The 13,283-nt window shown below is 33.2% G+C and overlaps 1 protein-coding gene across 35 annotated transcripts in view; it reads right to left on the bottom strand.

Moving 5' to 3' along the window:
- The window catches only part of ADGRL2 (adhesion G protein-coupled receptor L2), a 396,395-nt gene that overhangs the window by 170,302 nt on the left and 212,810 nt on the right, over positions 1-13,283 (bottom strand). The window lies entirely within an intron of this gene.

The following is a 13,283-nucleotide window of genomic DNA, read 5'->3' as shown; positions in this document are numbered from 1 at the left end:
AAATAATCAAAAAGAAGACAAATAACAGCAGTTTCTGGGCCTGTGTTTCCCTTGAGACGTGTATCTGGATCACCTAGTATCCTTGATAAGAGCCCAAGGGTGAGATCAGGAGCACACTCTAGAACACGGCCTTCACCTACCACTGTGAGGGTATGGACAATTCACACACATCTATACCTCAAGTCAACAACTATCTATGAGGGTAGAAATACACAATAAATCTATCCCATTATTTTTGCAATTATTCCAAGAGGTTTATGGTTCCGATTCCATCATAAGTAATCTTAGGGAAAAATTTTAGGGGCTACTGCAACGTTTCACAAAGGGCTTATCTCTTCTATCAAAATGCATGTCTCAGCAATTATTCTAAATAATGCCACTATTAAAATTACACCTAAAGAAATTGCCATTTCCAAAAGCCTTTTTTTGAAACCTACTGGACCCATTTTACATTGGTAGCCATAATATAATAACCTGAGACTTACTCAGCTCACATATTTCACACTCTGCCTCTGTAGGAAAACTACACATGATCAAAAAGCAGATGACATCCAGGCCTTCTTCAGAAAGAGCAAATTCCTGTGCCTTAGCCAGGGTTAATCTCTATTAAGCCCTGTTCCATACCATATATATCCGTGTCTACAAGCAACACTAAATATAACAGCATTTATTGAGTTGTAGAGAAGAGGAACATACAAATATTTCTGAAAATTAACATGAAAAATAAAGTTGTAGGCGAAGTGAATCAAAAGAACAGGCTCTTACTTCCAGTGTTAAGAGTGAATTTCGTGTGGTTGGCGTGGCAGCTTCCTTTAGAGAGCATGAGGGGACTGACATGAGGAGGCAGGAGAAATAGTCATGGACACAACTGTAAGACACAGTAATGAACTGAGTCATTCTGAATAGCTGTTAAATGTAAAACAGAAAATGAAAACCAAGAACTTCAGTTCATTAAAAAATGAAAATATATCAAGTTTTACATGTTAATGCTGCTTAACTATTCAATCATGGAGTGAGGAGGTATGCGGCTTTTAGAAGAGGGGTTTCCAACTTTAAAATATGATTCTGTAACCTGTGTTAAAATTTCAAATAACATTAAAGCAGTCATAAAACAGTGATGTTTAACAAAAAGAAATGTAGGTTACTAAAAAGCTGAGAACAGTGACTAGAAGTTTGAATTACTTGACCAGACTCTCGTGTTTGATAAAAGACTAATGTACTTTTTGCAGTATTTCAGTAATTTAAAAAATTTTTCCAATTCAGAAAACTGAGAAAAATATATCCTCTATTGCTACTCGACATATAAAGAAAAGCAAAATACTGCTCAATAAGAACAATTACCAATGATAATAACTAGTGATTCTTCGAATCTTTTAAGATGAAACCTATCAAGAGAATTCCATTATGTTTGGAAAGATGAGAAATGAGGAGGAAACATACAGACTGATAGAGAGCAGGGATCAGTAAACATTTTCTATAAAGGACCAGATAGTAAATATTTTAGGCTGTAAGGACCATCAGTCTGTACCAACTGTACAACTCTGCCATTGTATCAAGAAACCCGCCACAGACAATGGGTGATGAAGGATCATGGCTGTGTGCCAACACTTGACTACAGAAACAGCCAGCTAGCCATAGTTCACCAACTCCTGCTATAGAGTAACAGGCACAAGATAAAGAGAAGTAAATGTAGTTCAGTGTCATAATGAACTGACCAATTTAAATGTTAATGTAAAGGTAAATTAACCATGCTCGAATAAGGAAAATAAAACAAAGCAGCATTACAGTGACCAAAACAAATTAGCGTTTCAGTATATGTGAAACACAGCCATAGGTACAGCTTACAGTGTTTAGGGAGAAACCCCAGAAAAGAAAATAAAAGATTTTACCACAGTAACCTATCTTACTACTTTTTTTGGCAGGAGAGAATGTAAAACCAATCAAAACAGTCAGTAATGGGAGACTGAAAAGTAATGAGGTTTGGACAAGACCCCTGAGGTATTCTACCATTAGTATGATGGTTTCAAATAGCTGTTGGTAAAAGTGGCTTCGAACTCCTGAAATTTCTGTCACCACTGCTACTCACCCATATGAAATACTGGATATATCCCAGTTCCACACTATATTCAACAGGAAACTGTTTAATTCTAATTTGTCGAATGTCTGCTATAAAACTAAAATCAATCTTATTCAAAAAAAATTATTAAGTCACAATAAATGCACACATCTTTTAGAATAAGTACATACAGAGCTTTCCAACTGCCTATGTCTAGACTCCCCAAAATACTTTGATATTTTTATTTTCTGCAATCTAATGTTTCTTAAAATTGAAGTCATGCTGTAACATACCATAGAATAACATTTCTAAGCTACAATTAATAGGTATCACATTAAAATACATGAAGGCTAAACTTTCCTATCAATTTTACATATAAGACAAAAGAGTGGAGAAGGTTACAAATTTTTAATAAGAGCATTATGGTAGTAATAATCTAGCTGTTTTACTGGAAGTGGATTACTGTAAATGAAATTTTAAAATGTCCTTTCCATTTTATAGATAACAAAATGACTTTTTTTCATGTCTCTCGCGATAAGAATAAATTTGCCACACATTTAAATGGTGCCTTCCCACTTCCCACCCTGGCTCATGAATTAATAACTCATTGACATTAATACAAGAAGATAAATGATAAAAAGGTTAAGGCACATGGGCCAACCATACACACATACTTCTTTTAGCAGTTAATACTTCTCTGCCAATTATAGCTAAAACTTTTTAACAGTTTTCAATCGCATTTCTACAATCTAAGTAGCAGCTTATGTACACACAATTCAGGCTTAATAAATCTCCTGCTGGTACCAAACAATCATTCTAGGGGATTAAAGTGCAACATCTGTTAACATTAATAATGTTTTATATAGTCATGTGTATTAAAGTAGCCTCTATTATTAGTCCCTAAAAAACCTTCTAGACCAATACACTGATTAAGCATAAATTATACATACAAGTATATCCTTCAATTGGTGACTTATCATAACAAAGAAATACATTAGTGTGAAATGGTAAAAGAAAAAAAAAATCACATCCCCTAGAAAGTAACAGATTTTCTTTGAACCAAGATTACTAAATGTGTATGGGTGTGCACACACAGATATATACATACACAAACGAAATTAGCTAGGTCTCTCATAGTTTTTAAAACCGAAAATCCTCAGGAGCATTCATTATTCATTATAAGTTTGGGTAAAATATAGCTCTGGTGATATAAAAGAAACTTCACTTTAAGGTGGTATACATTCACTCAAGGTTTCATTGATTCTTTCTCTGCAATGTCTTAATCCCCTCTCATTTCTTTCATTCCCTCTGCCGTAACCTTTCTCTCTAAACTTCTGCAAAAATCTCATGGCTGCTTTCTCAACCTCCATCCCAGCTTGCCAACCTCCATTAGACTAATCTTCCTAATTTCACTCTAAACCTAAATTTCACTCTAAATAAAAATGTGTAAAACTGGAACCACTCCTAGAGATCACTTTACATGTAAGACAAAGAAAACACTTGGGGTTGTGACTTCACAAAGGCAGATCTCCGAACTGATTTTTAAATTTTCCTGTAAGTACATATATAAGTACATATATAATTGCCTCACTGTAATTATCACAACAAATGTACTACCTCTATTTTAACAATAGGGAAAGTACAACTGGGGGCTGGAGGGGCGGTGGTAAATGGAAAGTTAAAAAAAAAAGTGGCAAAAAGCAAAACTGGAAAAAAATCCCAAACAGATCTAACTTCAAAAATATTTAATCCAACCCTCTGCTCTGTCGTTTTTGCTCAGTAATTCTGAATATGCCTTTCAAATTGACTTTTAATCAAGGTTTTAATTGTTATCCATATAGAAAGCATTTCCCTCCTTTCCACCTAATGGGATTCTACAGAGACCTGATAGGTTTAAAAACCACCCATGCCATAAAGCCAAACTGACCACCTCAAGCTGATTCTTATAGTGATAATATGTGTACCATTTTTATGGTAGTTGTTATTAGGTTATCTTAAAACTCTTCAACTAAGCTTTTAAATCATTTTTTAAATCTCTTCTGTCAAAATCTTCAGTCTTTATCTTTCTTCAACATATATATATCTTTAAATCACACAAAAAAAATTTCCAGGATACATACTTTGCTCCAGGCACTGACACTGGTATTACAAGCAATACAATGATGCAAAAGATAAGGAAATGAGCCACGGGTACAAATAACTTTACAAATAACTATAATGCAATTAAGAGAGTAAGTGCTCCATACAGACCATGGCTTTTGTGCATCGCTTCAATCTTGATTCTGATTAGTATAATATCCTGGTGATTAATACAGTGACTATATAATAAATCAACCAAATTTCTGGACAATTATTATAATTCTAATGGATTTCTTTTTTAGCTAACATCTAAACTTGAGACTGACCATCCTTTAATTTCCTGTTATTCCTCTATAAACATGAAGGTAATTCGATTTGGGGACCAGAAGAGGTCTACCCTCACCTCAGTCCTGGGTACCTTTTTTGGCATACTTCTGCTATTCCCCTCTGCTTGGAATCCTCCCTGCCACTTGTTCCTTAGCCAACTATGGCTCCTTTTCCAAGACTCAGTTTAGGCCCATCCCTTGACTATCTAACTCCCTCCCCTTCCCTAAATCTCCACCACACACACCAAGGGAACACTGCTATTGAGGCCAAAGTACAATGTGCCTCCTGCTATCACAAAGGACCTGAGGTATCATTTGCAAATTATTGTGAGCTAACTGAAAACAGAAACCACGGCTTTCGCAGCTATACCCTCAGTGCCAGGCACCCTTGCCAAATGGCTGGCAAGTAGCCCATAAGAAATATTTTTGACAGAAAGTAAGAAAAGTAGGTAAATAGGGAAGGAGGGAGGAAAGGGTGAATGAATAAACTGGGAAAAAAAAGTGAATGGAAATCAGAAACTTAAATGTAAAACTGAAACAATTTTTTTCACACTGGATACAAACTTAGAGGTCTCCTGGAATAGATTTTCAAAGACTTTTCTTCCCCTACTTGGGACTATTTTTTTAAGTAACTGTTCAATTAAATATTGAGGAATGCCAATTTGAAACAGACAATAAAAATGGCTCTTTTTCAGAAAGTTTAATTTATCTTTATTTGGAATAAAATACCTTATCATTTTTATCATTTATAGAAGTATAAAGCCCCCTCAAATAAGTTTTAAAAACCATCGAGGCCCCTCATTATAAGAGTGAGGAGCCAGAAAGGTCCACAATTAGAGGGGAAACTAAACCTGTAACTCAAGTCCAAACAAACTCCAACAGCATAATCCCTTAATGAAGTTTTTCTTTAAAATACGTGAAAATTTAATAGTGTCTACAAAAAACAATTTAAAGTGTTGAAAATAATTTAAAACCTTCTAAAACTATTACAAAATATGAAATTATATAAAATTGTATTCAATAAACCTGATAAATTGGATTTTAAATAAAAACAGGGTTGGGAAAATAACAAATTTGACATTTATTTTCAAAGTAGACTAAAAATATAATTTTTATTGCAAACATTTTTGCCAAGGTAGGCTTCCACATCTACACATTTTCCTAGCTATATTTTGAATTTGAGAAAACACTGTTTCCAACAGTAAAATTCTTCCTAAAAGGGAAAACTTTGAAATAGGGAGCAACATATAGGTCCAATACACTTTTACCACCATCACAGATGAGGAAAAAAAAAAATTAAAATCCACATCTCTTATCTCCTCCAAAATAATGTGACTGACATTTAGCACTCCAACGTTAACCTTGGGTTTATGTCCCACCTCTATGAAAAATCAGTAAATTTCACACTGGGAATTCAACGCCAGCCATCTGATATTGCCTCTAATGCATGCAGCACTGCAGTTTTGTGTTTTGTTTTTGTTTTTTGAGTATTTATGACTTACTGAGGCTGCTGTAAACCATGGCTACTTTGAAATCCTAACTTTCCACCTTTCCTCAGACCAGCATTTGCAATTTAATTAACTTTAATATACGAATCAAACAATGTTGACAATGAAACTAAGCACCTTGTTTGCAGAAAGATACCTGAATACTAAATATGAAATGTAACACGTGTAAAATGGTATAATATATGTCTGTCCTAATTTAGAAAGACAGAATTCACACATAATACTAGTCAAACTAAATACAAAAAAAAAAAAAGTTCTGGCATTTCACTAAATTAAAATCTTGAAACCCTACAGCTACAATGTACAGATTTAGATTTTATTAATACTTTAAATCAAACTATAGTTACTATTCAGTTTCATACAATGAAATTTATAGTAGTCCTCTGCTGTGAATGCAAGAACACAATGAGATTTTAATGAGATTTTAGTATTAGTCACTAGAAGACATTTTGGAAGGTAAAACCACCACCCAACCCCACCCCAAAAAAAACTATCATTTCACAATTAAAAGGTGTAAACATAATCCACCTGTGATATCTAATTACCTACTGAAGAAAGAACTTGTGGAAGGACGGCTCCTTGCCATCCTTCTGATGTATCTGATGCTAAAATATGGGCCACCTTTGCTAAAAGTTTGTATGAGATATTAAATTGTATTGTTTCAATTTGCTAAATGACTAAACGGTTACACCATGGATTTGTTAAAATATTTTGTTGAAACTTAACATATTTTATGTTATTACTAAAAGTGTCTTTTAAAACATTTCTACGATATCTTTACTGTTTCCGTAACCAACTAAAATAAAATTCCTATTAGAGTATCAACAACCACATTTAGTTAACCTCCATTTATTTTGTGTTGATTCCCTTATGCGAATCTATGTCTTCGGCACGACGGATGCGCCAACAGAAAAAAGAAATCAGCCTTCATACCAGGACCTGTGCTGACACCTATCCTCTACTGACTTTCGTTTAAAGCTGGTAATTCATGGGAGAATCCTAATCACTGGAATGATTTGGGGGCAGGGATGTGGAGCTAGAAGTATAGGTCAGGGAGAAGAACTACAAAACAGGAGTCCTACTTGCATGCTTTTCATGTGGTAATTCAATCAGGCATCAATTATAAAAGGAAAATGAGGAAACCCACCCTTTTTGCTTATTCATATAGCAAAAGTGGAAGCAGAAAGTACTGATATTTTCAGATGGACACATCAACACTTCCTGTCTTCAATATCAGAACACCCATTTTGACAAAGGCCAGTCAGGTCAGTCACTGATTTGTCATCTAAAGATAGCAAACATAAGAGAAAACCCTGTAATAAAAAATAAGCGTAATTGAGAAAAGGAGGAAGAGAGAATCTCCCGAACAGAAATGAGAGGAAAACGATGGAAGAAATCTAGAGTCAAACTGGATGCTAAAAGACATAGGCCACTTAAATACATGAACTAACATGAACCAAATTTAGTCCACATCAAGAACGATAATAACAACAAGCATTTACTGAGAGCTTTCCATGTACGCAAGGCTATTAAGCACTATGATAACAGCATCACACACACTATTATATGGAAACAGAATACTTTTGGATTAGCACGGAAGAAAATCAGTACTTTTATTATCTTTATCGTTCCTATATCCACGACAGGAATATGAAACTGGTTAGGTTCTAGGGCAAGTTATATGATCTTCATTATCATCAATAACTGTTCAAAAATATACCGAGAGCCTACTCTGAGTTAATCACTGATGATAGGTGCTTCTGGTTATTGTCTTCAGCCTTGTCACCCATAATTAGATACAAAGGATCAGCTATAAAACCTTAAAGTTATGGCTGAGTCTAAAGAATTGAAAGCTATGGAGAAAATGATTTCATTACTCTTACAATAGACAAGATTTAACTAGGAAATTTCCTATGAACAGAATAAATGTATAAGTTCATGATAACAATAGAAGGACACAAAAAATTGCAATAAATAAAAATAAAAAGCCTTGATTCCTAAGCTTTCTGAAAACAGGCAGGCTGGTATCTAAGGAAACCTAAGAATATCAAATTAGTTGGTTAAAGAGCTGTTAAGAATGTTACTAAAATGACCCTGACAAGTCTAACTGTGACAATGGTATTCTTCTACAAAATAAAGATTTCTCTGTAACTAGATTATATAACTTGACCTTTATAGTCTTGATTACCTTGTAGAAACTTCAAATAAAATACAAATAAACAAACCAAAAACCTAAATCTTATATCCTGAAATCCAAATAATAAAATTTTTCACTTTAATCAGCACCAGAAAACACATGAATATCACCTAAACATATGCAGGTATACACTCAAGCATATCGTCAGAAACATCTGTAAAGGAAGCCAAATTACATTATTTTCACAAATATCACATTAGAAACACACATCATCAACTTCAAGCAATCTGGGGTACACTGGTCTTCTTTTGGTGTAACGCGTGCCTCCTCAACTTCAGAGCACTGTCAGAAAAACGGGCTTGTTCCTCCTCCCTTGCTCACAAAAGCAGGCTAGTGGCAGACACTAACCAGTGGTTTAGAAACCAGGCTTTGATTCCTAGCTCTTCTTCTATATTCAATCAATCACCAAATTCCACCCCACTACAAAGCTCTCCCATCTGTCTACTGCCATTGCCTCTCACACCTGGACTGCTACCTACACCCTCTAACTAGGTTTCTATTTCCTCCAGTATTTCCCCACTCTAGTTCACCAGTCACACCACCTTGCAAGTTAGCAATTACATATAACTTTCTCAATCAAAAATATTTAACAGCTTTTATGGACTACATGATACAATCTAACCTTAGCCGATTAGGCTCCTTAATAACATGCCCCAAACTTGCATCCCAGTTTCATCTTCTTCCACTTTCCTGTGCACTTCATACCTTCCATACATTCTCCTTAAGGCACCATCTTCCGCCTTTACTTTCCAGTGCCTTTATCTCTAACCTGACCTCCTCCTCAGAAAGCCTTCATCGGACATCCTCCTCGCCCTTCAGATCTGCGTATATAGGGGGTCTCTTTTCTCCTTACTACCTACTTTCAATTCACTCCAGCTACGCTGTATTTCCACAGCCTTTCCTCTACACTTCATGCTGGCCTGTCATTATACTATGCCTTATGTTATAATAATTTGTGGATATATCTGTTTTTCTCATAGATTATAAGGTCCCAGAGAACAGGCTTTCTACAGTACATTTCTCCAGGCAGACCCTTAATAAATGGCTGTTGATCTAAAATGAAAAGAACTAGAACTAAAGTCCAGAAGTTAATGGATAACTAGATGAAATAAATGTGCTTACAGATAAAATTGTTCTTTGTAAAGGGTAAAACACAACCAATATTTAAAAATACAGACTTTAAGACCAATGCAGTAAATGCATACTTTTGGTCTGGCAATTTTGGCCAACTTGGTGCTAGAAGTTCTGTCACTGTTTTAAAACCACATGTGCTGCCTTAATAACCTCTGTGGCATTGTAGGAAACCAAAAATATAATCTTCAAAGTAAAATTCAAGAAATTATAAATACTGTGAATTGGTAAAGTAAATCCAAGCCCTTACCTGTCATTTGTACACATGCAATCGGAATGGTGGCTCTGATTCACAGAAGCATAATATACTTTGAGAGCATACCCACAGATGAAATAAATTTTTCAAAAGATAATTTGGATATGACTTTTATTTTAATTTGACTCTCAAAAGAATTATTTCATATAGAAAGAATTCTCCAGTACTGTGCATCTTATACAATTTATCTAAAAGTATCCTACCTATAGGAGTAAGATATAGGATAATGACAAAAAATAAATCTGACTTGATTGGTGGTGTCTTCTGGCCTTGAGAACTAAACTATAGATTGCACAACATAGAAGGGTGACAAGGCTGCCAAATATTAAGGCTTACTTCATTCAAATATACCTTTATAATTTTAATTGTACCCTATCAATGTCCCAATAAAAGCTGGCTTTGTTACATTCTTGAATATAAGTTAATTTCAAAGATGGATACATCTGCATTTCAGCAAAATGACCAAAAATAAAGATAAAATACTGATCAATATATTTAGAATTAAGAACAATTTTCACTGTTATAAAATTAGTAATATTTATATATATGTTAAACCCAAAACTGTGCTGTTCTATAATATATTTACTGTTCAATCTGCTGTGTTTGTATAGGATCTATAAAACTCAAAGTCCATATAAAGGAAACTCACTATTAAAGATAATGAGCTTCTAATGTCCACTGAATTGCTTGTTAAAACACTTTTCAACCTATCCATCAATCTTGCAACAACAAAACAGACTGAAGTCCTGCTATTCCTATGTGGCCGTGGTAAGTGGCTTCAAAAAAATCTTAACCTGGATGTTCAACACTTAAATTTCATCAATTTTTGACTGCATGTTAAAGTGATGTGAAATATTGAACTTTAATAAGGAATTAATGTTCAAACAGATTAAGGAGAACTTTAAAAATTCAGAATGGTATAGTTGTGATACTGTCCAAAAGTGAGCCTCTATAAGCAGTGTTAATGAAAATTTTAACTATTTAGCCAAATGTATATACTGTTTCCTGGGATCCTTCTGAATATTTTTAGTTTGACTTTCTAACTACTTGAATTATTGATACATTGTATAGTTCCCTATCTAAAAGCCTATCCTTATACATGGCTGCATATACTTTTGACCTTTTCAAAATCTCTTGTATGCAATAAATATAAATTAATGTCAGCAAATTAAAATAGTGAAATTACATCAAAAGTTTATCGAAGTCTTAGTTTCTAAGAGGAAAGGAGACAAGGTGGAAAAAATCAATAGATACTTAAGTCTTACACATAATACAATAATTTATAGGTTTAGGTGACACACAGAGCCTAATTTTTAACCAGAGAAACAAGATCAAGACAATGGTAGATCCTGGCCAAGAATGAACACATATATTTGCCATACCATATTTTGATTGAAACTAATCTAAATAACACAAAGTAGGAGGACAGACCAATCACAGGCATCAACCGTGCTATGCAGTTGCCCATACAAATAACGTTTATATACAAACTAGCTTTTTCTTTTAAAATCATTTTATTCATAACGCAAATTTAATTACAGCATGGCAGTATATATACATATATAAATATAAAACATTATGTGTGTGTGTTTGTGTATATACATATATATATGCATATACACATTTCTCAATCCGTCATTTAAGAGGCTTCAGTGCAAAAATTCTTTATTTTACGGGAGAAAAAAAGTACAGGAAATAAAGTAGGCTGAATAAGAGTAGGCAAGTATAAAAAAGGCTGCTTATATGTATAATGGATAATCAGTTGTTAGACCAAACATTAGAAACTTCGTTTATTAAGAGTTGAATAATGCCAAACATGAAGCTATGGCAAATACCCTTTTTATAATTATGGAGGGCTTAATATGTATTAGGGCATATGGAAACACTCTGAAGACCACCAACATATGATTCCACATTAAATAAAAAATCTACATATTGATAATAATCCCTAAATTTATATCTTGGCTCTTTTTAGGAGGTCAAACACAGCTTTATTTGGGAAGTCAAATGAAAAATGTGATTTAATTATTTTAAAAAAGAGAACCAAGGCCCTTAAGCCATCATCCATCCAGCAATGAGTAGTATCAAATTGGGAAAACATGCTATCAGAGGAAATATCAAAAATCTTAACATATACTAAGTACTGAAGAGGTGCTCTTAAGAACAGTGCAAAAAACATCTGATAATATCATCAATTTTATAAATACATGAATGATTATGATGACTTATTAAAAGGCAAAATCGATTTTAATAAAGTAAGCTAAGAAATTAAAACTATATTTTAGTTTATTTTCAATTAAAAGTTAACATTGTGATTTAATTGCAACCTTGTGGATGTGCTCCTCTTGATTTTCACAGAATTAACAAGGCAATATGGAGAAATGAGGCTATTAGTATATGTAATATACAAGGTTCTCCGTATCCTTAAAATACTTAAGCAACGGTTACATTACAGGCAATTCAATGTCGCATTGTTCTAAAGAAATCTAATTCTTATTCTCTGATTTTTTAAAGGAATATTCTTAAACTGTTAAGAAAAAATTCTAAATGTTTTTGAAAAGTGCAACTCTAGAAAATGTGAATTCTAAGATACTTAAGATTTGTTTGTGGATTTTTTAATCATGTAATATTATTAACAGACTAATAATTGTTTTAGTCTGAGAAAAGATATCTATTCTCATTTAACGAAACCAATTGTAGTTTTCCAGGCTGAAATGGTGGGAGAATTTATGTACTTAACATATTACACACAAGTAACACAATACAAGGAAAGTAATAAAAAATAAAAACGTATCAGAGGTGTAAAAGACGAACTACATTAAAATAGGAAAGTATAAAAGTTATGTTTGACCACCAACTTCATTGTAATTCTGTCACCATAATTTTACAAAATATTTTATAAGAACAAATCAACTCCAAAGATAGAAAAGTGCTTTTCGAATGTATTCTTAAATTCCTTAATGTGTTGCAGCTGCTACCTGAATCCCACATGGCAAAGAGCTAAAACACAGATTTTCTTGAAGTGTAATTCAAATCATTTCAAAGGTCCAGGTATTTATTTTTGCATTAGCCAATAGCTATTGTGGGTCAGTAATTACTACTAAGAGATGACAAACCATTTGTTATGATGCTCTAACAAGAAGCAAAATCCTGAGCTCAGCCATTATTTTTAACATAAACTAACTTTTTATTTAGGGCATCTGATATAGGTAATAACTACCTTTCTGTTTTGACTTACATTTGGTCAAAACAAAAATGCCTTTTAAATCAATAATTTAACGAGCATTAAGCCTAATTTTTAAAAACCATTACACAAAAACTCAATGATTAAATGAGTTTTCTTCTTAAATATAAATCTCAAAAATAGGCAGTTTTGCCAATCATATTTATGTTAAAATATGGAAACCATACAAATAGAGACAAAATTATCCATAAGGAGAAAACATCAGTATTGTTATTTTCAATGTGAAATATTTCCTTAATTGTTAACTTTTATAGAAAGGTAATACAATTATATTTAAATTATGAAGAAAATGTGATCCCTTATAATTTATTCTTTTTTAAAATGCACAGAAATTTGATATTCTAAGATTTTAAGATTTCACTCTTCAGTACAGCTTAGAATTAGCAACATCACATGAATGTCACCAAATCGCACTAAAGTGTATGTAATAAAGAGTTTTAAACCTTTGTCAGATTTTAGCTTGATAAAAACAAAAAGACAAGAAGG

The sequence above is a fragment of the Hipposideros armiger genome, unplaced genomic scaffold (assembly GCF_001890085.2).
Source record: "Hipposideros armiger isolate ML-2016 unplaced genomic scaffold, ASM189008v1 scaffold_115, whole genome shotgun sequence".
Classification (NCBI taxonomy): Eukaryota; Metazoa; Chordata; class Mammalia; order Chiroptera; family Hipposideridae; genus Hipposideros; species Hipposideros armiger.
The sequence above is the reverse complement of the archived record's forward strand: the minus strand, read 5'-3'. Positions and strand labels throughout refer to the sequence as shown.